Raw genomic sequence first — 17,919 nt, forward strand, 5'->3', positions numbered from 1 at the left:
AAATCTTTGTTAATGGATCTGAACAGACGGTGTGTCACTGGAAGTTAGTCAATTGTTAACTAAGTCGATCACTTTAAATAATTTTCTTAGCTCTCCGTATAATACAAAATGTCTACTTTTAAAATTTATTAGTTTATAGACTCCATCCATATATAGTAGATATTTGACAAAAAGATAATTAATGAGTTTTAACATAAAAGGTTCGATAGAATCAGCCATTGTTAGAATTAATTAATTATTTGTTTCGCATACTCTTTAAAACAACTAACTGAAGTTACTTGATTTTTTATCAAATTAATTGTTTTTTACCAACGAATTTAGTCCCAACAAACCACACACATTTAAAATAGCCCCGAAGAAAATTTTGATTAATCTCCGTGCTTACAACTTTTTTTACGCCGAAGTTGTAATTAAAATTAATTAGTACGGGGTATTTGAAGTTGGTGAAGATTAAATAATGTCCAGCGGCTTAAGATGAGGCAATTAATAAACTTTTGGGAAAATCATTAGGCCTTGTAAATTTGCGAACGAGCCCTGTGTATTGAAACTTTCTTAGAAAATTCTCGCCATCCGAGATTAATTTCGGACAGTATATCGTTTGAAGTTCTTTAAATGTTTGAACCACCTGTTATTGATTAAGTCCGTCCAGGGTGGAATCCTACATAAGACAATAATCCTATTCGGGAAACTTTTAATTAATTTTAAAATTGATGTCCTTTTAACAACCAAAGAGTTCAGACAATGTTTTCTTCTCTTATCGGACTCTTAATGAGAAACTGAATATAAGTTATAAGTAGGAATCAAGAACTCGTATTATTACTTTCCTCCTCTGTCGGAAGTTTCGTGCTAATAAGAGTTAGGATGACTTACAAGATTTAAATTGTAATTAGAACTTGGAGTATCGTAGGATAAAATCTATAAGACAAGATGAGTTTGATATCGGTAAACATTTAACTTAGCTTTAGTTGTTTGTTTGCAAAATTCCTAACATAGTACACAAGAATCTTTTGCTGATATCAAATATTCACTAAAATTAACATGATTTAAATATTAAAATGTTGATTACATACGAAAATATTTGAACGCTGCTATGCAATTGACGATGTTTTATATGACAAAGGCCAGATGCTGTTTCATATGGTAATTAGATCTGCGAAAAAACACATTTCCCGTCATCACAGTCGCGTGCTATTCAGCAGTGCATGCACTTTTCAACAACAGGCGTCGCCTGTCACTGGCATCCCCCGTGGTTCGCCGGTACACAGCGACAATGACAAAACATCGCTCGGAGCTTACAATCCGGTCATTTCCAAATCCAAAGCTCAGCTTTTTGGCTTCAGATCCATTTAATTCGACTGTGCAGTAATTGCACTGTGACCTGATAAGAAGTCAACTAATTAAAGTGGGTGAAATGTAGATGTACATGTCAGTGCCCTCCACCATTTTGTATATATTTTATTTTAAATCCTGCAAATAAAAAGTATTATAAATAATTTAAAAACAAAAATTGTAAAGGGTCTTTCCAGTTATTAATTTAAATCATTATATTATATTTAAAATATAGATAGGCTCTTAAAATAAATAAATAAACAAACCACAACTATTTTATATTCTCATAAACATCTATTTAATGAAAATTGTTCATTGGAATGGTCAGTATTAATACAGTGATAATATACCATTTCCAATAAGTAGCTTGTTTAATTTCAATTTCGAATGCGCATTGAAATAACTCGTACTTACTATCGATAATAAATTATTTAATTTGCATTAGTATTACCATTTCAGTTGAACAAAAACCTCCAATTTTAACATTCGTAATTAAATCCCTTTTATCAAAACAATTTAATGACATTAGTTTAATTATCAATTACGTTGTTTTTGGTGTGTAGTCATGTACTACAACATTTTTATATATATTGAATTATCCCGTTTATAATTTATATTTGTTTACGATCCATTAATATTATTTTCCATTAAATTGGGCTTAATTAATTTATGTTTCAGTTTCATTATTGTGCAGATATGTAACACGATTAGATGGTTGTAAATATGCACTTATATTCAATATTTCTTGTTAATTATTGTTTAAATAGTGTTTTGCGATAAACCATTAAATAAATACCAAAGCTTATTTAAAAGCTTAATCTAAATTCGTAATTGGATTATAGTAATAGCTAATTTGGGGACTTTGGGGATCAAGATAATGGGTGTACTAAAGTTATACACCTATTTAATCTCTTTGGAAGCTATAAATCAAGTTATAACTCACTTAACATGGAATTTTGTGTGTTGATAGAGCATTTTTAACTTTTATAGTGTCAAGAGTAGACATATTTTAGTTTCTTTTAATAGCACCTTTAACATGTATATAAACGACCGTTTAGGTTATTAAAGATATCAAAGATGAAAGGATACTAGAACTAATACATATTTGAATATGTAAATATACGTTTGAATATACTAATTTTAGTATATATACATTTACAATTATTGTAAGAATAAATAAATGAATGAATTAAGTAACAATTATTTTATCACTATTTTTCAAATATTATTATTTATTACTAAACTAATAGAAGCAGTTACATGATTTTTCCAATTAAAAAATTAAATCCACAGTAATTAATTGAGTGTTTTACTTTTAAATAACCTTAAGAATTTAAATTAACATGGACAGATAATAAAAGTGGCAGTTTTGGACAGTAAATCTCTTTCAATGACGCATCTCCATGTTTAGAAAATATAAATATTAAATGACACGAAGAGGATATATATACTTATCCATTGTAGGTCAACGGACAAGAACCCCTAATTTTATACATAAATTTTCAACAGGGCGGTTCTACACGTTGGGCACATTTCACTGGAGTTTATCTTTATGTACGAACATTAAGGTCTAAATGTGGCCTTTCAAAAAACATTTTCCGTGTTACATGAAAGCCACACATAAAAAGAACATTTTTAGCACAACGTTGTACCTAAATTATCGGCAATCACATACGTGAGCTACAATTTCGCTGACTGATACCAATCGATCTAAATCAATTATACCCATTGTATTTTTAATCAATTTATAATCTTAAAATGATTGTATTTTACATTTATTAATGGTAAAATATTAAAATCTACATGCTCCAAGTTAATCCCAGTAAAAAATAAATATTTTTACCAATTGAATGTTTGAATGCGTTCAAGGCAAGTAAAAACTTACAGAATTATATGTCAATAAAATTGCTTAATGAAATGGCAATTTCCACTGCTAAATCAATTGATAATGTCGGAGAAAATGACTACAATGAATAAAATTGAGTTTCTAATTGATATTTTACCTTACACATACTAAACATCTCTGGAATTCGTAGCACAAACCACGAATATCACTATATTTGCAGTTATAAACCATTAACTTTAGCCTATAACTGTATCATCCATATTTAAACTGCAGTAAATTACCCACACTAAATTTGCTACGTTAATCACGTTACTAGGTGTGTATAATCTGAGGGGTTTTTGCACACTATATAATTATGTGTTAAGTGCATATGAGTTGGGTGATATTTACGCTGTTCAAGAGCATAAATTCCAGTAGTTTCGAGTTTGCCTTAGGTGTCGCTCTGTATTGTTAGTCTAGTGGAATGACCTGCTACGAAACTTGCCTTTCGCGAATTGCTTCCCCTATTCGCTATATCTAACCGAGATACAGTTTATTAGTCGCTTTTATGATTTGAAAATCATAACTTTGCTACAGTTTAAAGGCAAAAGTTAAAATTATATGTAGCATAATGGAATATATCTTTTATACAGCTCTACATCCCTTATAATCAAAATAAACACAAGTACAAAAGCAACAAACGTTTGTAATTTAAGTTATTGATATATTTAAGCTTTATTAGCTTCATTACTGGAATTACGTTAAACTTTTTCATTCTAAAAAAAATATGAATCCGTTGTACATTTAAAAAACTTTAACATTGGAGAGAAGATGATATAATTGCGAAATAGAGAACTGGAAAAATTCTTTCCATCTTATTATATTAAAATACCGACAGACCTTGCAACGAGTCTCAGCCTCATAAAAACACAGATCTTCGTCTGATACTATGAACAATATTGCAATAACGGTAGCCGTACATTAAATTTAGGTTAGTACAAGTAAAATTTTCTTGATGTACGCGTAAAATTTATACAGCGCACCGTCACTTAAACAAGATATAATTTCAAGTTGTTGGAAGGTATGTCAAGTAAAGCAATAACAGGTTCCTAAACGTCATCTCACGTCGCAACATTGTCTTGCAATGTTTATAACCGACGTTGAATATAAAATACTGTATGAATATTTTTCAGATTCGACTCCTGTTATTGCCCAAATTTTCGTCGCCGACATAAAAATTATCATCTCGGTGAAACACGCCGCCGGTGGTGAATTAATCAGGCGGGAAGTTTTTGTGCAACTTAATTTATTGTAATCTTGATTCAATGGTATTTTATCCTGTGCTATAACAGCAATTACTTTAGTTTGGTTTAGAAATTAAATTTAATTATAATATTAATTTAATCTTAAATATACGGTATAAAATTTTCAAGATGGTGTTTTAGTGGAGCAATTGATATTTCGTTATAGGTAAATATGTCGACTTTAAAAAGTGATATGGAAAAAGTTTAGAAACCCGATGAAATTTTAATTGAAATTTGTTTAATTGGCTATTTAAGTTTTAGATCATATAATCCTATTTTTAGAATTAATTTAAATATAATTTAATGGGTGTAATCACCAGGAAAATGTTTATCAATGTTCGACAGTTTCAATTTGTTTGTAATGAAACAATAATATTACATTCATTCATTTTGATCTAACAAAGTAAACTAATTTAAAAGTACGCAATGCAATTTGTTTTAAAATTTAAAAATACATATTATATTACAATGATTAAATTATATAACCATTCACTAATATCAATTTGTTATTTACATCTGAATGAAAAGTTGGCTAAATGAGAGTCATTAAACGTGAAGTAAACTCTATACGAGTAATTAATAAAGTGTAAACTCTGAATACGAGTGGCTGCTAGAGCGATTCAAGTGATGCGCTTCTCTAAGTGCTGGTAACCAAATAGGTAAGCGATTCATGCACATCATGAAGACGTGACTATATAATGGGCTTACGGACTTGTATGTCGGTTATTAAATCACCGCTACATGCCGTTTATATGGCTGTGTTCCGGCTGATTCGGAGATTAATAGCTTGATTGAAAACTGAATCGTAAAATTGCATTTTAATTATTACATACGGGTCCAACAAAAACTACTTCATTTTCTCGATAATGGAGGCTGTTGCCCATTTATTATGTAGCTTACCTTCAGCTTTTTAATCGATGACACGCTATCAACGATTCTCCGTATTGATTTTTGTAGTACTTTTAATTTGTGTCTCGACCATCGATTAACATTCCAGAATTAGCCATTTTAATACTGTAAATCAGTTTATCCTATCAGATTAATCGACATTAATTTAATTAAGTTTTTCAAAATTAGTTAATTTGCAATCATTATAAAATGAAAGCTTTTCGCAAGTTGAACAGCATTATTTAAGTATGTCATATGACGGAACTTTTCAAAGCTATTGATAACTTTTAATAAGGATTTATTAGTAAGTTGGCTGAATAATAAAACTCCTCGAAGGCGTTATGGTAATATTAAATATATGTTGTATATAAAACTTCGCCAAGAATAATAAATAAACTTAAAATAATCCAACTACAAGAAATTTACTTTAGCATGTGGGACATCATGGATGAGAAGCCCGTACCCTTTCATGTCACAAACTGTGTAATACTTTGTACAGACCTTAGCTGTTTTACATAAAAATACTAAGGAAAACTATGAAACAGTTTATGCACTGGAAATAATATGAACAATGATAAACTTGGAACCGTAAAGCACTAAGTGGATATGATTCCGGCTTTTAGATACTGATACAATGTGAATATAATGTAATAAAATTAAAAAGTATAAATAGAAATTTGAATTTAAAATATTACAACAGGAATAAGTGTTTGATTTATGAATATCAGTTTACAACACATTAAACCTTAAAAGCTCTCTTACAATAAATTTAAATGTGAATGTTTTCGTAAATTTTAACTTAAAAATTGCACCTTAAAAGTCATTTCATTCTTTCTGTCAAAATGTTAAGTAATAACTTTTGCTGCTGAAGTTATTTCAATTACTGAGAGAGGGGAAAAATAAGAGCATTTGCAATAAAAGTTTTGATCGTGCGTGTAGAAAGGCCGTCGCTGCAAAGAAACTACATATTATTCAAGTTGAAAGCACCAGTTGACTTGGCGTAATGTTAATGCTTCGAAAAGTTACACCATTCCACAGGCTTGCGTGTTCTTCACTGTTATCGATGCGCAGCTGATCGTGCTCGCGAACTAACATTCTGCGTTAATTCGAGAGATAACTAGTTAAATGCTACTCATTTTTTACTGAACCGGGTATGCACATAATTTAGTCCACATGGTCTTTTATTTTTTTGCTCTGTTACTGCTCTTGCAGGAACTGGTGTAACTAGTCGCTCAACACGATGATTAAGTGGAAAAATGGAAAACTTAAGTATGTTTTATATGTCATAAATCACCAACGTTTGTTTTGTGGTTCACATTGGCAAGATTCAAATTATACTTATTCTCTAAAATGTAGAAGGTACATTTGAAATGAAACGTGGTTTAAACAACTAAATTAAAGAAGACACCAATACACCTACTCCATCTACACACCTATTACCAAATAAATATTTAAAACTACTAATTTTTATTAAAAATATGTATTTTTCTGAGTTCTTAAATATTTACAATTTAATAATTTTATTATAAATCTCAATCAGGTTCAGTGTTAAAATTCCTGTGTGTAGGTTTATTTGCCGACATTTTGGAAAATAAAAGAGATTGTGCAATAGGCAATACAGATCCATTTGGAAAACTATTCATATTGTAAAGCCAGAATAAGTGGTGCGCCGTTAACAAAATCATTGTAGTGGGTTTCTTCTGTTAGTCAGACATCTGAAAACTGAAACTTTATTTAATAAACCAATTAACATGACGGCAATACATCTACCTACCTAGTACTAAATAAATTTTTAAAAATACTCAAATTAAAGTTTTCTTAAATATTTAAATTTAACAATTTTATCATTTAATCCCAATCAGGTTCAATTACAAAATCCCTGTGTGGAGGTTTCTTTGTCGGCATCTTATACGACCACGGAGGTTGTGCAATGGGCACTGCAGATCCACTTGGTAAAATATTCATATTGTAAAGCCAGAATAAAACGTGTGCCATTAACCAAAACATTGTAGTGAGCTTCCTTCTTCTAGTCATAGCTCGTCAAAAAAATTATTCTGTATTGATTATATGTATTCAGAGAAGGGACTATGGAAGAGTCACCATGTGAAGTTTAAATTTACCGAATGTCGTATCCAACTTCTGGACCTGTTCCGATGAGCGATTTTATCTTGTCAATGCAGTGTATTGCATCTGGGATCGTTAGAAATACAAATGTATTGAATTAGAAATTTGCATCACCTGTGTATAAAAGTTGTAAAAAATAAACTGTTTGACGCTTTTAAGAATTATATGTCATTTTAATTGACAATTTGGTATTAAAATTGAATTGTCATAAAAAATAATTTCAAAACAAATAATATTGAATATTGTACTAAAAAATAAATTAATTATTCAAATTTCAATAAGTTTTCACATCACCTAATTAAAAAATATGTAGCTAAAAAATTAAAATACATCTTGTACCAATTAGATGTTTGCATAATTATTTTTTATTGACGAATTAAAATAAAATAATTCAACTATTTAATAAAACATAAACTTTATTTAATTTCAGTCCAACATTAATTTGTATGTTAATGTGAGCAGGGGAGCGAATACAAGAAGAAACTAATTTCTCATTACTAGCGAATCTTGTCCGGGCTTGTACGAAAACTTTGTTCTTATAAAATTTAAATTAAAGACACACTGTGAATACGCTTAAAGTAAAACAAAAATACGTCGGCTTCCGCTTAAGCACCTGACAAAGCTTATTAAGTCTGATGTGATTTGTAAGGATTGTAGGGATTCCGCCAATTATATTCACCGACAGTTGATTGCATTTCCATTCGTAATGAAGACAAATTAGGACATTAAAACTTACGAGTATAGTTTTATGAGATTTATTTCATATCTTAAGTTAGAAAACTTGTTGGCTTTTGTGTGAGTTTTGATTATTCTCCGGCCGACTTCCCGCTGCTGTCCAAATAAATTTCTCCATCTTCTCCAATTATGCTTGCAGTCAATTCAATATGTCAGCATAACAGGTCGTTAGTTTTAGATTCAATTTGTGCTCGCCTGATCATTTGTTATTTAATCGTCAGTGCATAAAATTGCGACGTGGAAATATCACGAAGCACATGGGTGATTATTACAATTTTCAATTATTATTATACACCTGAAAAGATTTCAAACATATTCAAATATTAATATATAATAAAATTTAAATAAGAGTTAAACGTAATATCAAATTAATATACAACAATTTTCATATTTAACTTAATTTCCTGCATAGTTCTTACAGAAAAATAAATATTTATAGAGTTGGGTTATAATATACATTTACGTTACGTTACGTTAATCAATACTACCTCATCGCCAGTAAAAAATCTAGATTTTTATCCTCCTTACTTTCGTGGAATGTGTTTTTTGGACATAAATTAAATTCCGCTGAATTATATTAGATGTTGGGCAGAATTGTTGGCCATCGCTTAATAGTGCTATGGTAACTGCTGCTACTTTTTTACAGAGCCCTAATAGCCGTTAATTTCGTAGCAATGAATCCAGCCACTCGAACAATGCAACAGATGATACTAATATATTTTTTAAATTATATTTTTGTTTCGCCGAACTGTCTGCCGCATTTTTTTTGTGTATGGACTGGAACTATCCGAAATTATCCATTTAAAAACATTATAAACTGTTTTAAATCACTTTTGGTGGATCCTAACTTTTTGCATGTTTTCATCTCATAAAAATACACAAAACAATGTATATGGAATAAACCGCGACAAAAAGAGAATTGGCAGGTGTTGAATATCACATTTATCAATTCAAAAAACTTGAAACTGCAATCTAAATTCAGTAGACGCCTAAAAAGAAACAACATTTGAATATATTCAGTTCAATTTAGTTTTTTCAGTAAGATGCTGAATATGGAATATGTTTTCTCTTGCTCTGATAAATCAGAAAGTAATAACAAACTTTACGGTGGCCTTGTGTATGCGAAAGAATTCTAATAAAAACTTGCCTGATACGCACACATATATTGTTACAGTTATTACATCTTGATCCACGAAAATAAGGTTGAAACGAACTAAGAGTTAGACTCGAGTTTGGGCGAGAGAGATTTACCATCCGATATTCTAATTTAAAGTTGTAAAATGCAGTTGCTACTTGAGATGTTTTGAGTGTTATTTTGTTAGATTTATGATTGCAAAAAAAACTCGTGAAACTACTCCTTCAATCTGATTATATCCGAAGGGGGAGGGTCGGATAAAAATTTAAATTGGAATGGATCAATGTTAAAGTTTCGCAAGAATAGTAAATAAATTAAATGGGCTTTATTCCAGACTTGGCACGTGATTTGAATGTGATTTTTGTTTGTGATATCTTATAAAATAAATGTTCTATTTTTTAAACAATATTTGCTTATCATTCTATGACAAAGATCTGTTTTGGAAAAAGCGTCTTAAAGAGATTATAGATTGAAGATAATTTCATATGTGACTATTGAAATTCTTATCTGTTTTTCAGAAAAGAAATCTTTTTGTGTTGTGTTTATCAAACGAAAGGTATTAAATATCCCCAATGTTTAATACAAAAATTTCTTTACTGCCAGTAGTTAAGAGATTTTTATCATTGGCCTATGACGACATGATCTCAAAAAGCAGGTAAATGATACAGTATAAAAAGTAGGTATCGGATAAATATTGTTAAAATGTAACAAATGATCTCACACACCTCCAAGAACTTTTTACATCCATATACGTTTCACAAAGCTCTTAGAAGTGACAAAAGCATTTTTACGATAAACATCACGTGTGAAAAGTTATGTTCTTCATCCAGCTAAATAAAAAAGTATGTTGGATTCTATTCAATTAATTTATAAGGTGTATTGAAAATATCTGCATTAAAAAAAAAACATTTGAGTAATCTCTATCGATTTGTAGGTTATTTGCTATTTGCTGTTTGCGTTGATAAAAAATCCGCCATGAAAACATAAATTTATAGGAATATAAAATTACATGCTTCAGCAACTAACTGTAATAATGTTATGCAGTTTAATAAATGTAATCATGTGCTCTTTGGCGAATAAATCATACAACCAACAACATAAAGTGCCGTGCAAAATCAAACCGATAAAATCTGACTCGCAGCTTAATAGTATTATGTATGGAAACTAACTGGGAAGCAATTTTTCAATGTAAAACGTATTAAATATTCATGCATCGATCGGACCACATGAACTCAACTTAATATTTGAAATAAATTCTTTATAAAAGGTCAACGGCGGCTCTTCTAGAGTTCTATCAATTCTCAATGGTATTGTACATGGAATTATAATAGTTAGCAATTTTGTACAGAAAGATATCAACATTTACAAAGTCAATTAATTAAATATGTGTTTAAAGGGTTATTGAAATCTTGAAAATTCGAGTATACTATCTAATAATCAACATTTGAATTGAAAAAGTTAAGTGTTAGTTAATTTATAATTTATCTCTACCACAGTTCTCAACAATTGAAGATTGTGTGTTCTCTATTTTTGCTTGATGAATTAAAAAGAGTAAGTATATAAATGATCAAATATCCATTTCAGTTAATAAGCTATGTATAATATTTTCATTATATAGACACAAAAATGTAAAAATACATGTAGAAAATGTTTTTTTTTAGTTAAAACAAAATTCCAATATTCCTTTTAAAGTGAAAACAAAATAACTGTTGCCAACTTCACTCTTGATTATTCATATTATTTACAGTTTATGAAGACACCGACAACTATTCAGTATATTTCGAGTATCCGGGATTGACATTTGGTTCAATCTGAACCACTACTAATCACGTAATCGACGATTAACATAGTTAACGAACCACAGAGTAGTTCTAACCTAACTGTATTACCATTACTAATCTAAAATTTAGTTAATTATTCGAAAGATCGCAAACGTTGGGAACAATTGAGTTTAAGCACAAAGCAATTGTTGAAAAGTAATTGTAATATAATGTGCTGTAATAGTGCTTATAAAAATTATAAACAAAGTACATTTTCTATTGATCTTTATGAATCATTGCAACAAAAATTATAAAATTGTATTAAAAATGTTGTCATACAAATATACAACTCCTCATTAAGAAGAAATGTTTATAATTTTTTTCTATTAATTCTCACTAAAAAAAGACGGTTACCAAAAATTATAAAACACGATGGGTATTAAACGACAAAAACACGTAATTAATCCGTTAATACTTTTACAAGGATGCTTAAGTCGGTAATTAAAATCGTGTTAGCAAATTTCAGACTTAAGTGAAGCTGTTGAACCGCATCAGAACGAACCAGTTTGCCTCATTAACAGATTCCGACCCGAAGCCTACTACTTCGATTACCTTTTTGTGTTGTTTCGAAACGGCGGCGGGGCATGTTTTTGTCGCGGTGTTTAGGTGTCGTTAACGCCGCGAATGTCAAACCGACAACAAAACGAAAGAATGGCGACGCTGGTAGCGCTGGTTCGCCGCCCATAACTGCTGCTCCTACAAGACAATACTAAAGTGAAACACCGGCTGTTTCGCATGGGAATTCTTGTGCTCTGGACAAACGATGTTGCTGGTTTTATGTATGGAATAATTGCCGTTTTGCAGATCGGCAGCGCAGGAAATTATGAGGTGCCGAATTTTGGAGATGTACTCCCGCAGGTTTGATGTAAATGTGATGACAAGCAAATTACTTTCAAGCGTTTGCCTGTTAACTAAATAATAAATTTATAAATAGGTAAAATTAATGAATACCAATTTCCTTTTTTAATACCTCTTAAAGTAATTCTAATGTGGGTAGTCGAAACATGCAATTACTGTAATTACCGGCATAGTGGTGAAGCAGACACATTTTTTTCCAAGCACAATTATATCAACCACTAAGTCCAGTAGAAATACCAGGGGTGTTATTAAAGGTAGACAAACTCTTATGATTACATTGTTCATGTTCACAAGCCAATTAATAAAATATCTCGGTAAACAAGAACCTTTACCCAGCAATTACTTGAATTAAGCTCCCGAAGAATTTATATTGTTTGAGTATTAGTCCAGAGAACGCTTTGTATTTGTTACGGCGAGCTCGAGAATAATGTGCTTGTTTATTATAAATAAAATCCCAATTAGAATTATTCCTGCAACAAAGGCATTACAAGGAGTTGCGGCTAAATTCATAATTCACAATAGGTATGTAAGTACCTTACAACATAAGAGGGTAAACGTTTGCGTATTATAACCTTATAATACTTAGTCTTAATATTATAACATGGCTTGAGTACGTATTTCAGTTGTTCTGTCATTGCTATTTTCCTCCAGGATTATCCTAAAATAAATTTCAATTCAATAAAAATCCAACGTGGACATTTACGGTGGTTTTATGCCATATATTTACTGAATATGAAAAGTGGAAAATATTCATTAAGTTATTCTTATGTGGATGAAATTGTCTTATAGTTTACGACGCATATTTATGGTACATAAAATGTATAATTTGCCTAGAATATGCTTCTCTGCGTTTTAGGGTTTTTTTACACAATAGTAACTAGGGGTTATAAGGTTTATGGCAAGTTAAGTGTAGTCTGAAAGAAAAGCTTTTGATTACGTTATTATTTCGTAATTTGACGGTTGGCAACCCATGCAAATAATATAACTGACGTTTTCAACCAAAAGGATCTTTTATGGAATTTTAATATTAGGTATATAACAAGGGTTTTTCGTCCTCTGGGCTCGAGTTTAATGTAGTTAATTACGATGTACGTATAAAGCTGTGTGCCACAATTAAAACTTTATGTTGTTAACATTTGGAACAAAGAAAACGTTCATTATAATTATGTTAATTATAACTGTAGAAGTTAAAAATAAAATAAAAAACATACCCTATGAAAAGGATAATGACAAATAAGCCTTTTTCGTAAATTAAATTTCAATAATGAACAATTATTAACCACCATCATTAACAAATGATAACAATTGTTATAATCATTCTACTATTATATCCATTAATTAAATTTAATTGGAAACGAGCTCCATTTAAAAAATTAGCACTGTGACTTTTAAATTATTATTTAACGTACAAATAAACCTATAATATCATAAAAAGCTTTTTGAACCTCAAGTCAATCAATTGGACAAAATAGAACTCCGACTTGGTGCCGTACATTATTCTTAAGTCGCAAGGATAATGGTAAAATAAGCTGCAGCTCTAGCAAATGTGGAGTCAGCGAGATTATATTAAATTGAAATCACATGGTTAATTCCGTACGAGATCAACAGTTGTCATTAATCTTGGAACAACGGTGGCCACTTCTTACCGTTGACATTCGTCGAAGGTAATAATCGAGGTGCGCCATTAAAATGCGAGCCGTGTGTATTTAGAGCCGTGTAATTTCAAGCCACTTAGAGATGTTGCTGCTGTTTCGTGCAAAGAATGCAGTAAATGGTGAATGGATCTTTATTCCCTGCAATTTGCATGAGACAATGCTGACAGCCGCTATGAGCTTGTTTGACTTTAATTTGACTTGGAACGTCTTGGAATATTCATCAATTTGATTTCGAATTTCAATTGACACATGATATTTTATAGAAACACGCGTCTGGATATCGTTTTTACTTTCATATGTTGCTTTGTTGTCTCGTAAATTTCACAATAAATGCCCTTATTTATTTTCGTTGGCTGCGAATGAAATCTTTAGTTCGGTTTGTTTCTAATAAAAAACAATAGAAGTAAACTGACTATGTGTTTTTATTTAGTCCGCTTTTACAAATAAACTGTGGATTATAATGTAAATACTTTTTTGTGTAATGTTTAGAGACTAATTAACTAAATTACTAGTCTAATTAATTAAATAACATTTATGGATATCATGTGCCAATTATAAAATCCAGTAACAGCCATCATCCAATTGGAAAAATCGAAATAAACTGAACTGTGCCTCTGGGCAATCGATAAATTATCCCCTGTGACGACATTAATTCAAAAATAGATTTGCATTACAAAATAGGATGTTCGTATTAATATGGGCATTTCAACTCAGTAGAATAAAACAATTTACGTGTTTCTTCACGTTAATTTGAACTGGCGTGAAGATTAATGAGTTGAACTACCCGTCAATGACACGTAAATCTTTTAGATTATTGGACTTGTTTCCTTTCTTCTACGTGCTTAAATTAAGATGTAGCAAAAGAGGAAGAGAATTATTCATTATTTTAATTTATAATTTTATGCATATTCTTGATTCGATTAAGTGGTTCAAATTTGAACTTCGGTTTAAGGAACCAGTAAAAGGCAAGTTTTGCTTTGAATCTCCTATTGTTTAAACAAATAAATTTTATCCAATAATTAATACTGCGCCAAGATTTCCGTACATAATCTAAATGTAAAAGAAAAAATGTCGTGGATTAAATTTAAATCCTGTATGTAACGTGAATGGGAACCTATAGTACAGCACGACAACCTTTTGTCAAAAAGTCCAGGTACTAATTAGACGCTTTCATTACTTTGTGATGGTGGGCGTATCATTCAATTCTTTTGGGGATCAGACCTGTACCTTTTTTGATGAGTGTCACCTTGGGCCTTTTCTTTTGTCTAACCAGGCAAATGTCCCGCGCGAGGGATAAATCTTTGTGGAATTGTATTCAAAACGGTCGCCATTGGAGGAGAATAAAGTAGACATCTGAGTTGTTGCTCGAGCATTCACGGGTTAAAGATAGAGTTATAGATACGGCCATCATATAAAATGTCCGCCGCTAATGCGCTCGATTATTGTATAAGCTTACTAGTGTCAATATATCTTTGGATTATTTTTTATTCGTATGTCACTTGATGAATAAGCGGGTACGGTTTAAAACGGTCAGATGGCCACATCTCACATGTGACCAAGGCATAATGTTTCTAACGATAATGTGATTAGGCAGATATAATTTATTACAGGTGTTTGAGATTATCTGCTTAAATCAAGATATTTAAGCAGTTGGTATATTTGAAACGTCTGAATAGTTATTATTATTGTTCGTGGCTTCCAGTTTGGAATGATTCGATATTTTAATATTCACACGAGAACCATAGGACAATGTTAATTTACAAATTAAGCATAAATATTTCATGTACACTTGTTGTAAAAAAGGGCAATAAAAATTGGAAATTTTCTATTGAAAAAAAAAAAATGATTTGTAAGTGGGTTAATTTGTTTAATAGTGGTCTTACGAGCTTTGGATATGATTGATGTGAAGGATATCCAAAAGTTTGGGTTTGGAAGATCGTCAACTGACAAAAAAAGATTTACTAGAAGCTCTAGGAATTTCTTCAGCCACACTGAGTAATATTTTAAATAATGTTTTGGGTTTTAAAAAGATCTTGGGAAGCAGAATTTTGTTCATGGGTTACCTCCAAAAAAACAAAAAAAATCTTCATCAAGATCTTATACAAGTAGCTCAGAAAAACCTATCTTTTTACCAGATTTAACTTCCTGTCTTCTAGTTCTTCTCCCCCTTCAAACATTCGTTTCCATGGAAAGCTTCACAGATGAGATCCATAAATTGAAAGAGTTGAAGGAGATTATACTGCAAAATAGTCACTTTTTTAACTATAAATTCATTTTTTGAACAACCGAATATATATCAACCCTTTACTCATGATTAATAGAAATTTATTGAACAATTGAACCACGAATAAAGAAGTTTATTTGACTTGAATTTATATTGAATCAGTTTTAGTTTATTTTAATTAAATAATTTTATCTACGTTCTAATCAGAAGGTGGCGAACATTAATAATTATTTTTTAAAAACTAGGAGTCAGTCTTTAATAGTATTAATAAGTTACTCCTATTTTTAAATCTCAGTTAATTAATTTTTGGACAATCAATAAACGTTTCTTATAATGTTCGACCACACCCACCAACAAATTAATAAAGGTTCTGCTAACTAGCAATTTAACACTAAATTAATTTCACTTGTCTTAACCAAACAGATAAATCCAATTAGTTGAAATAAATTAGTATCATTCGATAATTTTGGGGCGTAATCATAAATATATTTATAGATTCGATAATTAAACGTCGGAGTGTTCGTTCTGCAGACAATATCCAATTAAATAATAAAATACAACTGAAGATAACACACTCAATCTTTATATATAAAAATTAAATAAAAAAGAATTTATTATTAGCAATAATTTTAATCTAAAATATTTTAATGTAGGTACAATTTTAATATACACACTTCCGGATATTGAAATACATTTTTTTAATTATGAAATAGACCATTTCAGATGAGTGTATTGTATGAACATATAAATGATTAAATTAAAATAGCCTTTAGTGAAGCTCCAAATAACTTCAATTATTTCATTTCTATTATTATTGAATTTAAAATAATATATTGGATTGTGTTTTAAAATTTCTGTTACTAAAATAATTACGAATGTTAATAATTTTTTTATTTTAAAATTAAATAATTTATATATAATCTAAATTTAGAGATATTCAATTTTTGTATTTAAATTTATTGAAATATAAAAAATGTTTAAACAATCAAGGTAATAAAAATTAAGTCAATTATTACATGTAACAATTTTGGTATATTTTAGTGCCTAAATTAGAAAAAAAGCCAAATTCACGGATGATTCCTAATTCAGGGTAATTTTAAATAATCGGTTTTTTAAATGTGTACTTACCGCAAAAGCGCTCAGTTGGTAAAAATTGGGCTACGTTATAAATCCGTTGTTTCCGGGCTACACAAAGTGCTTCAATTAAAGGTAATTTCTTAAAACATTGATTCGCTTTAAAAGGGATCGGGGCAATAGTAAAAGCGTCGCAGTGAACGAAATAATCCGTAGCAGCTGTTAGCGCTAAGCCATTTCTCAATATAATAACATTTTATTTGGAACTTGGCGGGGGGCGTCCTTTGACAGACTTGTTATAACCGGAGTTAAAAAAACACACGCTTCACGCACCACCACCTCCCATAAACAGCTAAAAAGATCGGGAACCGAACAGGTTTCATTTCATAAGTATTATAAAACGAAGCCGAACTTCATTCATTCAATGGAAATGTGATCGTACGATAGGACCTCACTGTGATGTGTGTCGCTTTACTTTCTGTGTGGGAAATTTTTACGCATTCCTTTTCAATCTTGTTCGCAGTGCAACCGTTTTATGACACGTATAGTTCAGTGTGTCCAGTTTATTGTTATCGAAAATCATATGATTTATACGAACATTGATAGATATAGACACACCATTGTGTAAAAAAAATGTATAAATCAATATAAAGAGTCAAAAAATAAGAATAATATTTAATTACCTTAGTAATTACATCCATTCAAGTTTCTTGAATTTCTGTGATGAGTTGTGTGATTTTATTTATTTTTAATTTCTACATGGTTTGATGTCTGGAGATTGGGAAGGACAAGACAAAACACTGATGCTTTGGTCTTTCAACCAATCCGTCACAGTTTTGAATTTGTTTTAGAGATAGTTTTCATGCTGAAACACCTTTCTGATATATATGGAAGCAAATTTTTGTACATAAATCAGTTTAAGGGGGCCTACCTCAGAGGAATTGATAC

At 30.4% G+C, this 17,919-nt stretch overlaps 1 long non-coding RNA gene across 1 annotated transcript; it reads right to left on the reverse strand.

The window, feature by feature from the left end:
- Nucleotides 1-6,810: 6,810 nt before the first annotated feature.
- On the reverse strand, nucleotides 6,811-7,627 carry LOC126264904 (uncharacterized). Its single transcript, XR_007547509.1, has 2 exons — nucleotides 7,121-7,627; nucleotides 6,811-7,068 (listed from the first exon to the last, which is right to left on the reverse strand). It is a non-coding gene; the product is annotated as an uncharacterized LOC126264904 (long non-coding RNA).
- Between the last annotated feature and the right edge of the window lie 10,292 nt (nucleotides 7,628-17,919).

Source organism: Aethina tumida, chromosome 3 (assembly GCF_024364675.1).
Source record: "Aethina tumida isolate Nest 87 chromosome 3, icAetTumi1.1, whole genome shotgun sequence".
Classification (NCBI taxonomy): Eukaryota; Metazoa; Arthropoda; class Insecta; order Coleoptera; family Nitidulidae; genus Aethina; species Aethina tumida.